General features: G+C 39.7%; 1 protein-coding gene across 2 annotated transcripts in view; it reads left to right on the forward strand.

The window, feature by feature from the left end:
- Nucleotides 1-17,005, forward strand: part of snx22 (sorting nexin 22) — a 38,472-nt gene that overhangs the window by 478 nt on the left and 20,989 nt on the right. The window lies entirely within an intron of this gene.

A 17,005-nucleotide genomic window follows, 5' to 3' on the forward strand; every position in this document is an offset into this window, starting at 1 on the left:
ATTATGAGATACTTGGTAATAATTATGAGAAACTATATCTCGTATCTCATTATTGACATGGCAAATCATAAATATGAGATACTTGGTAGTAATTATGAGAAACTATCTCATATTTCCAGTGAGCGTGAATGGTTGTCCGTGTCTGTGTGTCAGCCCTGTGATGACCTGGCGACTTGTCCAGGGTGTACCCCGCCCTTCGCCCGTAGTCAGCTGGGATAGGCTCCAGCTTGCCTGCGACCCTGTAGAACAGGATAAAGCGGCTAGAGATGATGAGATGAGAAATCATAAATACGAGATACTAAGTCATTATTATGAGATACTTGGTAATAATTATGAGAAACTCTCTCGTATCTCATTATTGACATGGCAAATCATAAATATGAGATACTTGGTATTAATTATGAGACGCTATCTTATTATTGAGATAGCAAGTCATAAGTATGAGTTACTTGGTAATAATTATGAGAAACTATCTCAATTCATTATTGAGAGCATAATCATAAATATGAGATACTTGGTAGTAATTATGAGAAAATATTTCATATTTCATTATTGAGATAGCAAATCATAAGTATGAGATACTAAGTCATTATTATGAGATACTTTGTAATAATTATGAGAAGCTATCTTATGATTTGCTATCTCAATAATGAAATATGAGATACTTGGTAATAATTATGAGAAATTATTTCATTTCATTATTGAGAGCATAATCCTAAATATGAGATACTTGGTAATAATTGAGAAACTATCTCAATTCATTATTGAGAGCATAATCATAAATGAGATACTTGGTAGTAATTATGAGAAAATATTTCATATTTCATTATTGAGATAGCAAATCATAAGTATGAGATACTAAGTCATTATTATGAGATACTTGGTAATAATTATGAGACGCTATCTTATTTCATTATTGACCTAACAAATCATAAGTATGAGATACTTGATAATAATTATGAGAAATTCTCATTTCATTATTGAGAGCATAATCATAAATGTGTGATACTTGGTAATAATTATGAGAAACTATTTCATTATTGAAATGCTCAGTTTCTCATAATTATTACCAAGTATCTCATAATAATGACCTAGCAAATCACAAGATACTATCTCAATAATGAAATGAGAGAGTTTCTCATAATTATTACCAAGTATCTCATACTTATGATTTGCAATCTCAATAATGAAATGAGATGGTTATAATTGAGAAACTCTCATTTCATTATTGAGATGCTTGGTAATAATTATGAGAAACTATCTCATATTGCATGATTGAGATAGCAAATCATAAGTATGAGGTACTTGGTAATGATTATGGGAAACATTGTCATTTTATTATTGAGATAGCAAGTCATGTACCTTCTCATATTTCATTATTACAACATACTAAGTCATAATTATGAGAGTATCTCTTGACATGAGAAAGTAAGTCCTATATGAGGTTTCTCATACTTCATAATTATGAGACACTGTCATTATTATTATTATTATTATTATTATTATTATTATGATCTACCAAGTCATACTTATGAGAAACCTTTCATGTCTCATCATTATGAGATACTATGTTATACAACCCTGATTCCAAAAAAGTTGGGACAAAGTGCAAATTGTAAATAAAAACGGAATGCAATGATGTGGAAGTTTAAAAATTCCATATTTTATTCAGAACATTTGATGTCATCTATGTTCTAACTGAGAAAATGTATCATTTAAAGAGAAAAATTAGGTGATTTTTAAATTTCATGACAACAACACATCTCAAAAAAGTTGGGACAAGGCCGTGTTTCCCACTGTGAGACATCCCCTTTTCTCTTTACAACAGTCTGTAAACGTCTGGGGACTGAGGAGACAAGTTGCTCAAGTTTAGGGACAGGAATGTTAACCCATTCTTGTCTAATGTAGGATTCAAGTTGCTCAACTGTTTTAGGTCTTTTTTGTCGTATCTTCCGTTTTATGATGCGCCAAATGTTTTCTATGGGTGAAAGATCTGGACTGCAGGCTGGCCAGTTCAGTACCCGGAGCCTTCTTCTACGCAGCCATGATGCTGTAATTGATGCAGTATGTGGTTTGGCATTGTCATGTTGGAAAATGCAAGGTCTTCCCTGAAAGAGACGTCGTCTGGATGGGAGCATATGTTGCTCTAGAACCTGGATATACCTTTCAGCATTGATGGTGTCTTTCCAGATGTGTAAGCTGCCCATGCCACACGCACTAATGCAACCCCATATCATCAGAGATGCAGGCTTCTGAACTGAGCGCTGATAACATCTTGGGTCGTCCTTCTCCTCTTTAGTCCGAATGACACGGCGTCCCTGATTTCCATAAAGAACTTCAAATTTTGATTCGTCTGACCACAGAAGAGTTTTCCACTTTGCCACAGTCCATTTTAAATGAGCCTTGGCCCAGAGAAGACGTCTGCGCTTCTGGATCATGTTTAGATACGGCTTCTTCTTTGAACTATAGAGTTTTAGCTGGCAACGGCGGATGGCACGGTAAATTGTGTTCACAGATAATGTTCTCTGGAAATATTCCTGAGCCCATTTTGTGATTTCCAATACAGAGGCATGCTTGTATGTGATGCAGTGCCGTCTAAGGGCCCGAAGATCACGGGCACCCAGTATGGTTTTCTGGCCTTGACCCTTACGCACAGAGATTCTTCCAGATTCTCTGAATCTTTTGATGATATTATGCACTGTAGATGATGATGATGATATGTTCAAACTCTTTGCAATTTTACACTGTCGAACTCCTTTCTGATATTGCTCCACTATTTGTCGGCGCAGAATTAGGGGGATTGGTGATCCTCTTCCCATCTTTACTTCTGAGAGCCGCTGCCACTCCAAGATGCTCTTTTTATACCCAGTCATGTTAATGACCTATTGCCAATTGACCTAATGAGTTGCAATTTGGTCCTCCAGCTGTTCCTTTTTTGTACCTTTAACTTTTCCAGCCTCTTATTGCCCCTGTCCCAACTTTTTTGAGATGTGTTGCGGTCATGAAATTTGGCATGAAATTTCAAAATGTCTCACTTTTGACATTTGATATGTTGTCTATGTTCTATTGTGAATACAATATCAGTTTTTGAGATTTGTAAATTATTGCATTCCGTTTTTATTTACAATTTGTACTTTGTCCCAACTGTTTTGGAATCGGGGTTTCTCATATTTCATTATTGAGATACTAAGTCATAATTGAGTTACATTCTCATATTTCATTATTGACATAGCAAGTCATAATGATGAGATTGAAAGTCATAATCATAAGAATTCTTCTTATTATGCGAAACCTTCTCATTATTGTGGCGGCGGAAATTGGCTTCCATAAACAATGACTTTAGCACTGTGATAATGAATCGTCGTGGAGATAAAACATTGGCTCCACTCATTTGTGTCCAGCATGCTCATCGAGATTTCTTCACTTTCCATGTCTAAGCATGATTCAGACAAAGTTCTCCATTGAACTTGTTCGTTATTACATGACTTTTTACATGTAAAGCGAAACTTAAATTCGCCTCTAATTCACTCACCAAGCTGAATGTAGTTTGTTCATTCAGATCAGCAGTGTGCTGCTTTAAGTATTCCTCCTTCTAAGCACATGCATTTTTCTGAATTACAGGACATACATAGAGGTCAGTAAACACTGGAATATACACACACACACACACACACACACACACACACAATCACACACAATCACTCTCAGGCACCTTTCCACCATGGTGCTGGATCAGTGCCTTAACTCTCACCCAAAAGGTGACAAAGGAAACATTTATTTTGCTCTTCAGTATGTGTTCAATCATACCAGACAAGATTCGCATATGAAGCAGCTTGGCTTTTAACTGGTATTCCAACACAGACCAGGGCATCTTTTTTTGGGGGGGGGCATGTGAAGTCAGACATGCCGTGACATGCGTCATCTGATGCAATAAATACAGATAATCTCCCATTGCACACCGAACCAGGACAATGCATGAGAATCGTTTGGGTGTGTGTGTTGATCATCTTTCCAACTAAAAGTAAAACCGTATACGAGACAGCTGAATCACAGCATGCTGAAAGGTGTTGATGTCAATCAAAACTCAAATGCCATTCACCAAAAGTCTAGCTCCAACTATACACACAGCACTGTGATGATGCAGAACAACTGCCAACTCCAAGCTCACTGTGTACCGTGTATGCCTTAAAACACAACCAGGTGTACTCTTAGAGGAAAATAATCATCTAATACAGCCCAAAGAGGAACGTTATTATCAAAGGTGGACGGTGACGAAGTACATTTACTTGAGTACTGTACTTAAGTACACTTTTTGAGTATCTGTACTTTATTTTTTTGGAAACTTGTGACTTTAACTTGATTACATTTGAAAGACAAATATCGTACTTTTTACTCCACTACATTTCTATCAAGGTCCTCGTTACTCGTTACTATGAAGCAGCTTTGAAAGTGGATTTTTTTTTTTCTTTTCTATGATTGATTTTTTTTCCCAGGTGACACTGAGACAGCCGATCAGTAATCACTAGGGTCACGTCACGTCCATAGACTATAAAATCAAGTTCAGTGATTTTCTCAGCAGCATTATTTGAACACGATCAGCTGATGGCAGAACGGAAGGAGGCGGGTCTTCTGGGGAATGAACACACCCATGGCCCATGTTTCAGTTTTTTGAAAGGATTAAAGATGCGTTTTATTTTCAATGTTTGTTTTGTTTATCGAAAACGAACCACGTCACAGCCTACAAAAACTTGCTGTCCAACCTGCGGAAGCATATTGAGGTATATAAACATATATTTTATTCCAAGAGAAAGCTTGCAATGAAGTTGTCTGTGCTTTTAGAGCTAGCGAGAACACTGCAAATGTAGCTGTGCAGTCTGGTTAGTCAGATGACTTTCTATGGATTTGCCCTCCAAGTTGCCATCGCCTTGTCCACGGCTAACGTTAACACATAGCTAGTTAACATGGACACTGTTAGTTAGCATGTAAAAATGGAGTTATGCTAACATAACGTTAACTTATCTGAAGTGCTTTCAGAAATATGTTTTAGCATAATCTTGCCAAATAAACAGAATGTAGAAATCTTTCTTTTCTAGTAGCGTTAGCTACCCAATATGATTTTGAGTTTGAAAAGAGTTTGCTAGCATGTCAGGTGGAGCATCACTGACTAGCTAGCTTAACGTTAAACCACCATGATGGCGCAGCATGCGTTCATTTTGTGAATTCACATTTCTGTCTTTGGTCACAGCATTGGTTTAGTAAGCGTTGTGGCAATAATACAATGATGCGTTGACAGAGTGTACTTTTAATACTTACGTATTTTTAAAAGCAAGTACTTCAGTACTTTAGTAAAAATTTGACTGGACAACTTTCACTTGTATCAGAGTAACATTTGACCAGTGAGATCTGTACTTTGACTTAAGTAATGAAGCTGGGGACTTTGCCCACCTCTGGTTACTATTAATACTATCCAAGCTGACCAATTGAAAAACTCGAGGCATTCTAGATTCCTTGGATTTCTCCAAGCATGAAATTTTTTTTTTTTCTGAATCTGAGAAAGCCAGACACATCAGGCTGTGTGTGATGGTGAAAAGCATAGCTGTATTACTGATTGTGTGTTGTCGAGCACTCTGAGCTGGTATGTTGAACACATTGGCCTTGTGTCTAAGTGCCTGTATGGACACGAGGGTCCTGTGTCTTAGGACTTCATCCTAGTGGAAGCATGCAACCATGCCGTTGGTGACAATGGCAGCTCTGTGAGTGTGTGAGACAGAGTGAGTGTGTGAGAGTGTGTCAGTGAGGCAGACACGGAGGGAGGGAAGGAAACGGAGAGGCTAAATGGAGCTCTTTGCAGGACAGGCAGTATTTCTGACCCAAAACACGCTACGGGCTAGTGTGTACCATCAAGACTCTCTCTCTCTCTCTCTCTCTCCCTCCCCAGGGTTTAAGAGCAACGCAGACCACGCTATGCCCTTTCCATTACGTTCAAAGGATTCGTCACTGTAGCAATAAGATTCTTAGCAGGTTTGAGGTTCTTGGCATTGCAGCTGGCACAGTGCTATAGGAGTGTAATTGGCAAACACAGATGAACAGGACCTAGTACGTGAATCAACAGGATTACAATATTATCACACACAAACACACTCACTCATTCTTTGACGTTAAACAGTGTTTCATTTTAAAACGCTCTATTCGGCTGAATATCATTTTAATAATATGCCACGTGCTTATTATTGGATTTCCATTCCATGGTTAAATTTTTTGTAAAGGTGTTTTCTAATAAAAAGTAGTTTCATTCATTCTCTCTCTCACTCACTCACTCACTCACACACACACACACACACACACACACACACACACACACACACACACACACACACACACACTCATTCACACCTAGGGGCAATTTAGCACTACTAAACATGTATTTTGGGAAGTGGGAAACTCTCTGAAGTGATATTTAATATTCAGCTGCAGTCGAAAAAAGGTTCTTAAACTTTTAAGCCCATGCACCAAATTAGATTTCCTAAATGCCACTTCCCACTGCAATGAAAGAGCCACCTCACCTATACGATACGTTACTGTGCAAAAGACTTAGGTACATGTAAAGAAATGCTGTAGACCAAAATGGCTTAAAAATAATGAAATGAGATGTTTCAGTATTAAAATATACGATAAACAGCAGTAAGCCATAATAAATGAAACAAAGTCAATATTTGGTATGAGACGACCCTTTGCTTTAAAAAAAAAAATAGTAGTATCAGGTACAATGAGTGCAGTTTTATAAGGAAATTATCTGTAGGTTTTACTGAGCATCTTACAGAACCGGCCACAGTTCTTCTGGACACTTTGACTGTCACACTCGCTTCTTCATTTTGCAGCAAAACTCAGCAGCCTTCATTATGTTTTCTTTTTTAATCTGAAAAGTGCTCTCTTATGTAACATGCTGCTCAGATACAGGAAAAAAAAAGTTTGTAACATTTAATTTTGTGCTGGAAAACGAACATTTGGAACTCTAAAATGTTTTTGTACTGAGTCAATAATGTAGAAGTCCTAAAATAGAAATCTATAACAAAGCTTGTATGAAAAAATAGGGTGCCTAAGACTTTTGCACAGTATAGCAAGTCCATGCCTGATGACTAGCTGCTACTAATAATACACATACTATTTTTTGAGACAGATGAGCCTGTAGAATTGGCATAGTCAATTAGTTAAAGTCAGCGACTGAAGAGTCTATATCCAACTGTGTCAAGGTGTTTACTGTTTAGATAATGTTAGCGTCACTAGTTCATGCTATGTTGGCTGTAGCATCATCACCTTACATGGCTAAGCACAGGGAAGTTTTATTTCTAAAATATTTTTAATAACTAATTTTTACATCACTGTAATGTAAAATGTATATGTACTAACTGATGTCTGTAATAAAATGAAATTGGATAAAAAAATTAATTTTAAGTTGAGACTTGAGCCAGTTGGAGTTTGGCCTTTCAGCAAGGCCTTTGCGGACCACGGTTTGGGAATCACTGCAGTACAGCAGTAATATGGGGCGTGTCACCACAAAATGAGTCCAGTGTAGCAAAAGTTCATCCTGAGAAATAACAATTTGAAATGAGTGCATCAAAAAAAAAATTATATATAGGAAGATGTTACACTGATGCATGAAGATATGCAGTTTATCTTCGAGTGGTGAATGTATATTTCACGAGTGAGCAAAGTGACCCAGTAAAATATTTTTCAATACAAGAAGATAAACTTTATATCTTCGTGCCACCGTGTATTGTTCTTTACATTATATGGACATATCCACAAAAAATGCAAGTTAATCAAAAGAATTTAAATTTTGAACCGGTTCGCCATTTTGACCATGCACGTCTAGTCAGCAGGAAAACACTGGGAGTGACGTCATCAGAGTGAAATATCGTGAATTATTATACATACAGGCCACTTTTTCTATTGATAGCATGCAATATTGCTGTCATATCGCTTATCCTCCATGTATTACACCATGCTCCCTAATGGAGAATGAGCATTCAGTATTGTTATAATATTGCATGTTGTCAAGACAACACATCACATATCAGAGCTCATGCAAAGCTCCAAGGACAGCTTTTCTGCTGCGCAAGTGCAGAATCATTTCTTCGTCTACCGGGAAAGAGAGACAACGGGGTTAATCCAGTGCTAGGTTTAAGCACTAAATAAATAAACTGAAACTACAGATGCGCTGAACACCCAAAAGGCTACCAAAACTTCATTATATATTCTTCACACATTTATAAGAGAAAAACATACCAACGGACATTGAAAAACTGGAAAAGAGACACGGCAGAGATGTAAAACTTCCATGCTAGTGAGTGACCGTGACAATTTGTAAACAAGCATGACTGCCAGGTTTGCTTCATTAAAAGTGGAAGATTTTGAAAGAATTTTGGCTGCCAGGTCGCTCTGCTGTGTGTAGTTGTCAGTATTTGATTTTTACCTACTTAGTGTTGACTAAGTAAATTGCATAAGGAAAATAATAATAATATTCAGCTTGACTGCGCTAGCATTGGCCTTCGCTAACACTATGCCGGCTGGAAGGTAACTGCACTGCTGCACTAACAGCACAGAGTCACGGGCAAGCTAGCATTGGCCTTCGCTCACGGTACTGCTATGCTGGCTGGAAGGTAACTAGACTGCCGCGCTAACAGCACAGAGTCACGGGCAAGCTAGCATTGGCCTTCGCTCACGGTACTGCTATGCTGGCTGGAAGGTAACTAGACTGCCGCGCTAACAGCACCAAGTCGTGGGTAAGCTGGCGTTGGCCTTTGAGAATGCTGATATGAAGAAAGCGTGTATGTATCATCTCATCTCATTATCTCTAGCCGCTTTATCCTTCTACAGGGTCACAGGCAAGCTGGAGCCTATCCCAGCTGACTACGGGCGAAAGGCGGGGTACACCCTGGACAAGTCGCCAGGTCATCACAGGGCTGACACATAGACACAGACAACCATTCACATTCATACCTACGCTCAATTTAGAGTCACCAGTTAACCTAACCTGCATGTCTTTGGACTGTGGGGAAAACCGGAGCACCCGGAGGAAACCCACGTGGAGAACATGGAAACTCTGCACAGAAAGGCCCTCGCCGGCCATGGGGCTCGAACCCGGACCTTCTTGCTGTGAGGTGACCGTGCCGCCTGTATGCATTTTTTTTTTTTTTTTTATTATTTATAATAATAATAATGGATGGGTTTTTTTTTCGTGGTCTATCAGATACATTCCATTCAGCTAGCATGATATTGAACTCTTCTTTAACTCGTTCAGTATCATGCTAGCTGAATTGAATATATCTTGTAGAGCACTCAAAGCCAGCCAATATTATTTAAATGTCACTGAGATCTGCGATGTATTTCATGTGAGTTTTTCAACACGAGAAGATAAACCTTCAGGTCTTCAAGTCAACGTGTCATTTTCTTTGTATCATATAGATACATTCACAAACAAAGTACCCAAATTTATCAAAACAATTCATCGATTTCCTCATGAGTGACACGAGATTTTTGTCACGGTTTTGGTTCTCCATGTCCCGGATGTAGCTCTTATGAAAAATACGAGTGGTATATTTCCCAGTAAAACACTCGTGTCCATATAAAATATGACTTTGTAGACCAAATCAATGCGTCCCACACATCACAAAGTTTACAGCTGATTTCTCTGAACTTGATTTTATGTTAAAATGATGATGCCTTAAAAATGTCACTAATTTCTTTGGATTGTCTGCACCATATTTAACAAATGACCCCTTAGTTTAGATACTTAACTGTAGAGCTAGAATATCCAATAAAACAACTTTGACCAGCTGAACTCCTTTTGTGGTGACACGCCCCATATATTTTCCTGATTGGGTGTAATGTGTTTTAACACTGATAACAGTAGTACATGTTGATGTGCGCCGTGTGTTATAAAGTCTTTCATAGCCATTTTCTTGTTGATTGCTGTTCTGATATAGAGTCGAGCTGCGTAAATGCTGAAACTGACCTGATTCCATTTCACTGTTCTTTGCTTTTTAGATTATTAGCATTATTCTAAGGTGTACGTTCTCTCTCTCTAATCTTTGTGAATTATATCATTCATTTGTAGAATTATTAATGCTGTGCTACACTTGAATCTAACCCTCGTCTTAATCTCAATGGTTCCTTTACATTTTTAAATAAATGGGGAAAAAAAATCCTTGTGAGGACCAGCCAAATGTTAGATTTATCAATCTTGTGGACATTTGGTCCCCACCAAGATATAAAAACGCACACGGAGACAGACGCAGTTCGTTTGGGTTCCACCCTCAGTTATGTCTCTTGATCATTGCCAAAAACCTCTGACCAAAGGGCAATAAAAGGAAATTTACTTTACATCCTCCCACATGCTCAGCTGTTCAGCTAGGATATGACTGATGAGCCTGGCTGGAGAACATTGGACAGCTTATGTTACAATTCTTACCCAGTTACCAAAATAAATGAATGCTAATACAGAGGAGGCGATACACTGGACCGCAGAACCACTGTAAACCCTCCTCTTCAAACCATTTAAACCCAAAATCTTTTTTTATTTTTTATTTTTTAGTGCTACACATGAATGAAATCCGCACATTTAAATGTCTTTAATATGTATAGACATCGTGTGTTTGTCTGTGTACTGTAGCCATACTATTCGAGTCTACTTTACTGCCAGTTTATGAAACTCGAGTGCTGAATTTGTTTGGATTGGATCATGATTGGATAATACCAAAGTTTGTCAGTGTGGTCCAATCTAAAGTGACCAAAGAAGACTTTGATGGGAGAATAGTGGCGAACAGTAGCTATTTGTGGGATCATTATAAACATGGACCTGTTAAATGATCACTAATAAAGGGTTCAGTTCACGGACGCTTTCCAGCAGAGATTCTCTAGTCGTATTACTCTGAAGCAAAAAAAGGAATTTTCACTTCAGTACAGGTGAAGTTCAATAGCAAATTATCTAACTGTTTCGAAATGATGATCTGCTGTGGCGACCCCTAATGCGAGCAGGTGAAAGAAGACGACATGAATTGGAAGTAAATTGTGTGCAAAACTAATTCCACACAACCTTTTCAGCTTGTATTCCTCCCTTTTAACGTCTTGTTCTCCAGCAAGATTATGCAGTTTTTAAAACGCATTATACAAAAGAATGTTTACTTACCCAAAGGTTTAGACAATGCCGTTGAATTCTCAAATCTGATTGGTCAAAAGGTGTTGATTAGTTTCCTGTAACGGCAGCTCTGACTGTAGTTTAGCTTTAAGGTAAATCACAGGTTTTCTATAGTTACGATGTACACAGGGACTTGTATAATGGACGATTCACATAAATGCGTAATAGTTGATACGGTGAAGTTTTCTGTGAGGAGAGGTTTATGGAAGGAGTCTCTAGTCTCAGTGTTTGGTTGTAACAGTCAGCTGTAACTTTAAGTTTTCCGAGATCTTCAGGACAGAGGAGTTTACACTTTGTGGTTTCTTGGTAAAATGACGAGCTGTGGGCTTGTTTGTTTGTTTGTTTGTTTGTTTTGTTTTGTTTGTTTGTTTTATTAACTTCAAAAGGGGGGGAAGAGAAGATTGTGAGGGATCGACTTTATAGCTGTTATAATTATACAATTTATTTAGCGCCTATACAAATATGCTCTAAGCACTTTGCAATCACAAACCTGTAAATAATAATTCAACAACTAAAAAAAAAAAAAAAAAAACAGCCTAAAAAATGCGTCTTAACTCTGGCTTTGAAAACATTAACATTCTCGGAAATACGCACATGGTCAGGCAATTTATTCCAAAGAAACCGAGCATGTGAAGAAAGACCTAAAACCGTAATTGTTCAGTCTGTAGGAGGCTGGGACAAGCCGGATAGCAGAAGTAGAGGAACGCAAGTTTCTACTAGGTTTATACGCTGTCAAAAGCTCTTGTAGGTAAGAAGGCACAAGACCATTCAGACAATTAAAAGTAAGTAGATTAATCTTGAACAAAATTCTAAATTCAGCTGGCAGCCAAAGCAGCTCCTGTAAGACAGGCGTTATATAATCGTATTTGCCCTTCATGTAAATAGCCCAGGCTGCAGCGTTCTGGACAGTCTGAATTTTCTTGACCAAACATTTAGGAAGGCCAAAAAGCAGAGCATTACAGCTGTCGATCTTGGAGCACACAAAAGCATGAACTAAAATCTTGGTAGTCTCTAAAGATAAGTGCTGTCTTATTTTGGCAACATTCCTTAGATGGTAGAAGGCAGATTTAACAACAGAATTGATGTGATTAGTCACAGACCGAGTTGAGTCAAAAATGACTCCAATGTTCCGAGCATGAATAGAAGTTTAAACGGTATCTTCAGACAATCCAGTGATTGATAGGACTGGAATTTGGAATGAAGATACAAAAGTTAAGTCTTATCCTTGTTAAGTTTGTCTGTTGATCGTCATCCACTTCTCAATGTCAGCAATGCATGACTCAATCCAGAGCGCGTTGTCTTCAACACTGCAACTAAAGGAAGTGTAGAGTTGGGTGTCATCTATGTACAGGTGGAAATCCAGACCATGGGCACGTATAATGTCTCCAAGTGGCGAAGTATACGGGTACAGAAGTTATAAAATAGGACCAAGCATGGAGCCCTGGGGAACACCGCACGCCAGTTTACACACGCCAGATGAAGTCCCCTTGATGTGGACAAACTGAGTGCGATCCCCCAGGTAAGATTGAAACCAAGAAAGAATAGTTTCAGTAAAACCAAATCGAGCAGACAGTCGTTTGAGTAGTAAGTCATGGTCGACAGTATCAAATGCAGCAGATAAATCCAGTAATAACAAGAGAACACAGAGGTTGTTGTCAATAGATCTCAGAATATACAGTAAGTGATAACAGGAACTAATTTGTTTACAGACATTCCACAACGTGTAGCTGGAAATGGATTAAAAGTATAACATCATTCTGTAATAAATACAAATTGTTAGCGTTGGCAAACTGCTGTCGTATAAGACGAATAAACACTTTGGGATTTAAATGTTACCGTGTTTTAAAAACCTCAGCGTTGCCGTGATTCAGTTGCAGGTAATAATAACTGACAATTGCAAGTCTGATATTACACTTTTTATATGAGTATTTTTATAAATAAGAAATGAACAATGGGTAACTGACATTTCAGGCACAATATGGCCAAATAATTTCTTCATTTTTGCTCCGCAAATAGAAAAAAATCCCAAAGAAGCCACATTCTCCAATAGCCCATCGGCTAGCTGGCTATCAAGCACATATTGATCTGTACATTCCTGTTAAAGGTGCTTCCAGTGAAATTCTTCCTTTTCATCTTTATTTGACGCGCTTTTATTTTTTCCATCAGAAGTTATATTCAGGAAAAATGTATCATTGATGATGTCACTACTTGAGTAACCGTTTCAGTGGGACTGTGACTAGAATTGGATTTTTGCATGGCGAACATAGGCGAGTGAAATAATACACATGGTGAAATGTCCTGGTATGATTTATAGTTAATGATATATATTTAGCGACTGCCTAAAAGCGGAGCTCCTAATGAGTGTAGAGCAAAATATTTGCAAGGGTACAAAATTAATCTGAATAGAATATTATTATAGCATATGAACCATCAAACTGTGTAGTGTCGTGTATTTCATGTCAGTAAATTGCTGCATTGTCTTGTGACTGTGACCCCAATAATGAGATGAGCATCACAGTTCTCATCTCATCTCATTATCTCTAGCCGCTTTATCCTGTTCTACAGGGTCGCAGGCAAGCTGGAGCTTATCCCAGCTGACTACGGGCGAAAGGCGGAGTACACCCTGGACAAGTCGCCAGGTCATCACAGGGCTGACACATAGACACAGACAACCATTCACACTCACATTCACACCTACACTCAATTTAGAGTCGCCAGTTAACCTAACCTGCATGTCTTTGGACTGTGGGGGAAACCGGAGCACCCGGAGGAAACCCACGCGGACACGGGGAGAACATGCAAACTCCACACAGAAAGGCCCTCGCCGGCCACGGGGCTCGAACCCAGGACCTTCTTGCTGTGAGGCGACGGCGCTAACCACTACACCACCGTGCCGCCCAGCATCACAGTTATGATACATATTTATTCCTTTCTTTGACGCCGCATGCCATGCGCCAGAAACACCACCACCACCACATTTATTATGGTGTGACTCTGCTGGGTGCCTGGTGGACAGCAGTGAACCAGCACTTTCACTTTACATCATTACTATAGAGTTACAATCAAATATTATCGGGCATGAGAACTAATCAAAATCGATTGGCGGTAGTTTTAGATCATCTACAACTGAGGAAGGATGCTCATAATTGCTATTGAACTATACAATAATTGTTTGTGAGCGTGCAGAGTAAGGAATCGTTCGAGTTAAAAAGCATACAATGCAAAGATGTGTTGCCTGGTATCTCATCTCATTATCTCTAGCTGCTTTATCCTGTTCTACAGGGTCGCAGGCAAGCTGGAGCCTATCCCAGCTGACTACGGGCGAAAGGCGGGGTACACCCTGGACAAGTCGCCAGGTCATCACAGGGCTGACACATAGACACAGACAACCATTCACACTCACATTCACACCTACACTCAATTTAGAGTCACCAGTTAACCTAACCTGCATGTCTTTGGACTGTGGGGAAAACCGGAGCACCCGGAGGAAACCCACGCGGACACGGGGAGAACATGCAAACTCCACACAGAAAGGCCCTTGCCGGCCACGGGGCTCGAACCCGGACCTTCTTGCTGTGAGATGACAGCGCTAACCACTACACCCACCGTGCCGCCGTGTTGCCTGGTATGAAAAGAAAAAAATCCAGTAGGATAAAAACCTACTGGAAAATGTACTCCTCGACCAAATGCAGTGTATGAGCTCATGGATGTTGGACAACTGTGTTGTCCAACAAGCTAGTGGACTAATAACGCTGTTTGAGCTAGTTTTATATGAAACTGTCATGAATATTTTCTGTAAAATGTGTTCGTAAATTATCCCACGTTATTTTTAAAAAGCAAATTAAATAAGCGCTGGATAAAACCCCATCTATCTTATGTAAATAAGGATACAAATTTCGTTGTCCGGTGGCCAAGTGTTTTGAGCTCCGTTGCCTTGCACTTATGATTGGTTTCCCCGTGGTGGTACACGTACATACAGACGTTGTACTGTTGCAAACACCATCAAAAGTCAGGTCGATGCATTACCATATTCTCTTAAGTATAGAGCTTCGTGCCACACACTTTGTACACGGGGAGCTCTGCTATAAACACTCTTGAAACATTGCTCGACCAATCAAATTAGTGGACCAGAACTAACCATTGTATAAAGGAAATTATTATACATACAGGACACTTTTTTTTTTTTTTCTTTTTTTTTTATGGATTAAAAACATGTATTCTATTCCCTTCGAACGGGTTTCATTCATTTGGTTTGATAGCATGCAAAATTGTTAGTGTATCGCTTATCCTATGTGTATTACGTCACTCTACCCAATGGAGAATGAGCATTAAATATGGTTTCTGATATTGCATGGTTGTCAAGACAACATGAGATCACACGTTGGAGACGTAAAACTTCCACGCTAGCGAGCAACTGTGACAATTTGTAAACAAACATGGCTGCCAGGTTTACTTCGTTAAATACGGAAGATTTTGAAAGAGAAAAATGCGTTGGACACCTGAAAAGCTACCAAAACTTCATTAGAATGTTGTTCCATCGAATGTGTATGCATAATAATAACAACAATTTCAGCTGCCGTTGAGCGGTATATTGGATATATTCCATTCAGCTAGCACGATACTGAACTCCTCTTTGACTCACTCAGTATCATGCTAGCTCAGGGGTGGGCAAACTTTTTGGCTCAGGGGCCACATTGACTTATGAAATTTGCCAGGTGGGCCGGGCCAACACCAAATTCATACATATCGAACATAAACCGGAAAAGTTTTAGTGTTATTGTAAGGCCTTCACTGACAGAGACCCAAATGCAGATCAGATTGACATTTATTTTAGTCCTCAGTCAACAAAGGCAGAGCAGAAAAATGCTTGCAGTTCAATAGATTGACACTGGATCCATCCAGAAAAGATATATATTAAAAAAATATCCTTCTCACCCCCGGCGGGGTGGGGGGTGGTATCCATGTCATCCTCAAGCTCGGGTCCTCTACCAGAGGCCTGGGAGTTTGAGGGTTCTGCGCAGTATCTTCGTTGTTCCTAGGAGTGCGCTCTTCTGGACTGAGGCTTCAGATGTTGTTCCTGGGATTTGCTGGAGCCACTCTCCCAGTTTGGGGGTTACTGCCCCAAGTGCCCCCACTACCACGGGGACCACGCAACCCTTGACCTTCCACATCCGTTCCAGCTGCTCTTTCAACCCTTGATACTTCTCAAGTTTCTCATGTTCCTTCTTCCTGATGTTGGCGTCAGCTGGGATCGCCACATCTATCACCACCACCCTCTTCTGCTCTTTGTCCACCACCACTATGTCCGGTTGGTTAGCCAGGATCTGTTTGTCAGTCTGGAAGCTGAAGTCCCACAGAACCTTGGCCCTGTTGTTCTCAGCCACCTTCTGTGGTATGGCCCATTGGGACTTGGGTACTTCTATTCCATACTGGTTGCAGATGTTCCTGTATACTATCCCAGCCACTTGGTTGTGCCTCTCCATGTACGCTGATCCAGCTAGCATCTTACACCCTGCTACTATGTGCTGGACTGTTTCAGGGGCTTCTTTGCACAGTCTGCATCTTGGGTCTGATCTACTCTGGTAGATCCTGGCCTCTATGGCTCTTGTGCTTATGGCCTGTTCTTGTGCTGCCATGATTAGTGCCTCTGTGCTGTCTGTCAGTCCTGCGTTATCCAGCCACTGGTAGGATTTCTTGATATCAGCCACTTCCTCTATCTGACGGTGGTACATGCCATGTAGGGGTTTGTCTCTCCAGGTTGTCTGTTCCTCCTCCTCTGCACTCTCATCAGGGTTCTGCTGCCTGAGA

Source organism: Neoarius graeffei, chromosome 2, assembly GCF_027579695.1.
Source record: "Neoarius graeffei isolate fNeoGra1 chromosome 2, fNeoGra1.pri, whole genome shotgun sequence".
NCBI classification, from domain to species: domain Eukaryota; kingdom Metazoa; phylum Chordata; class Actinopteri; order Siluriformes; family Ariidae; genus Neoarius; species Neoarius graeffei.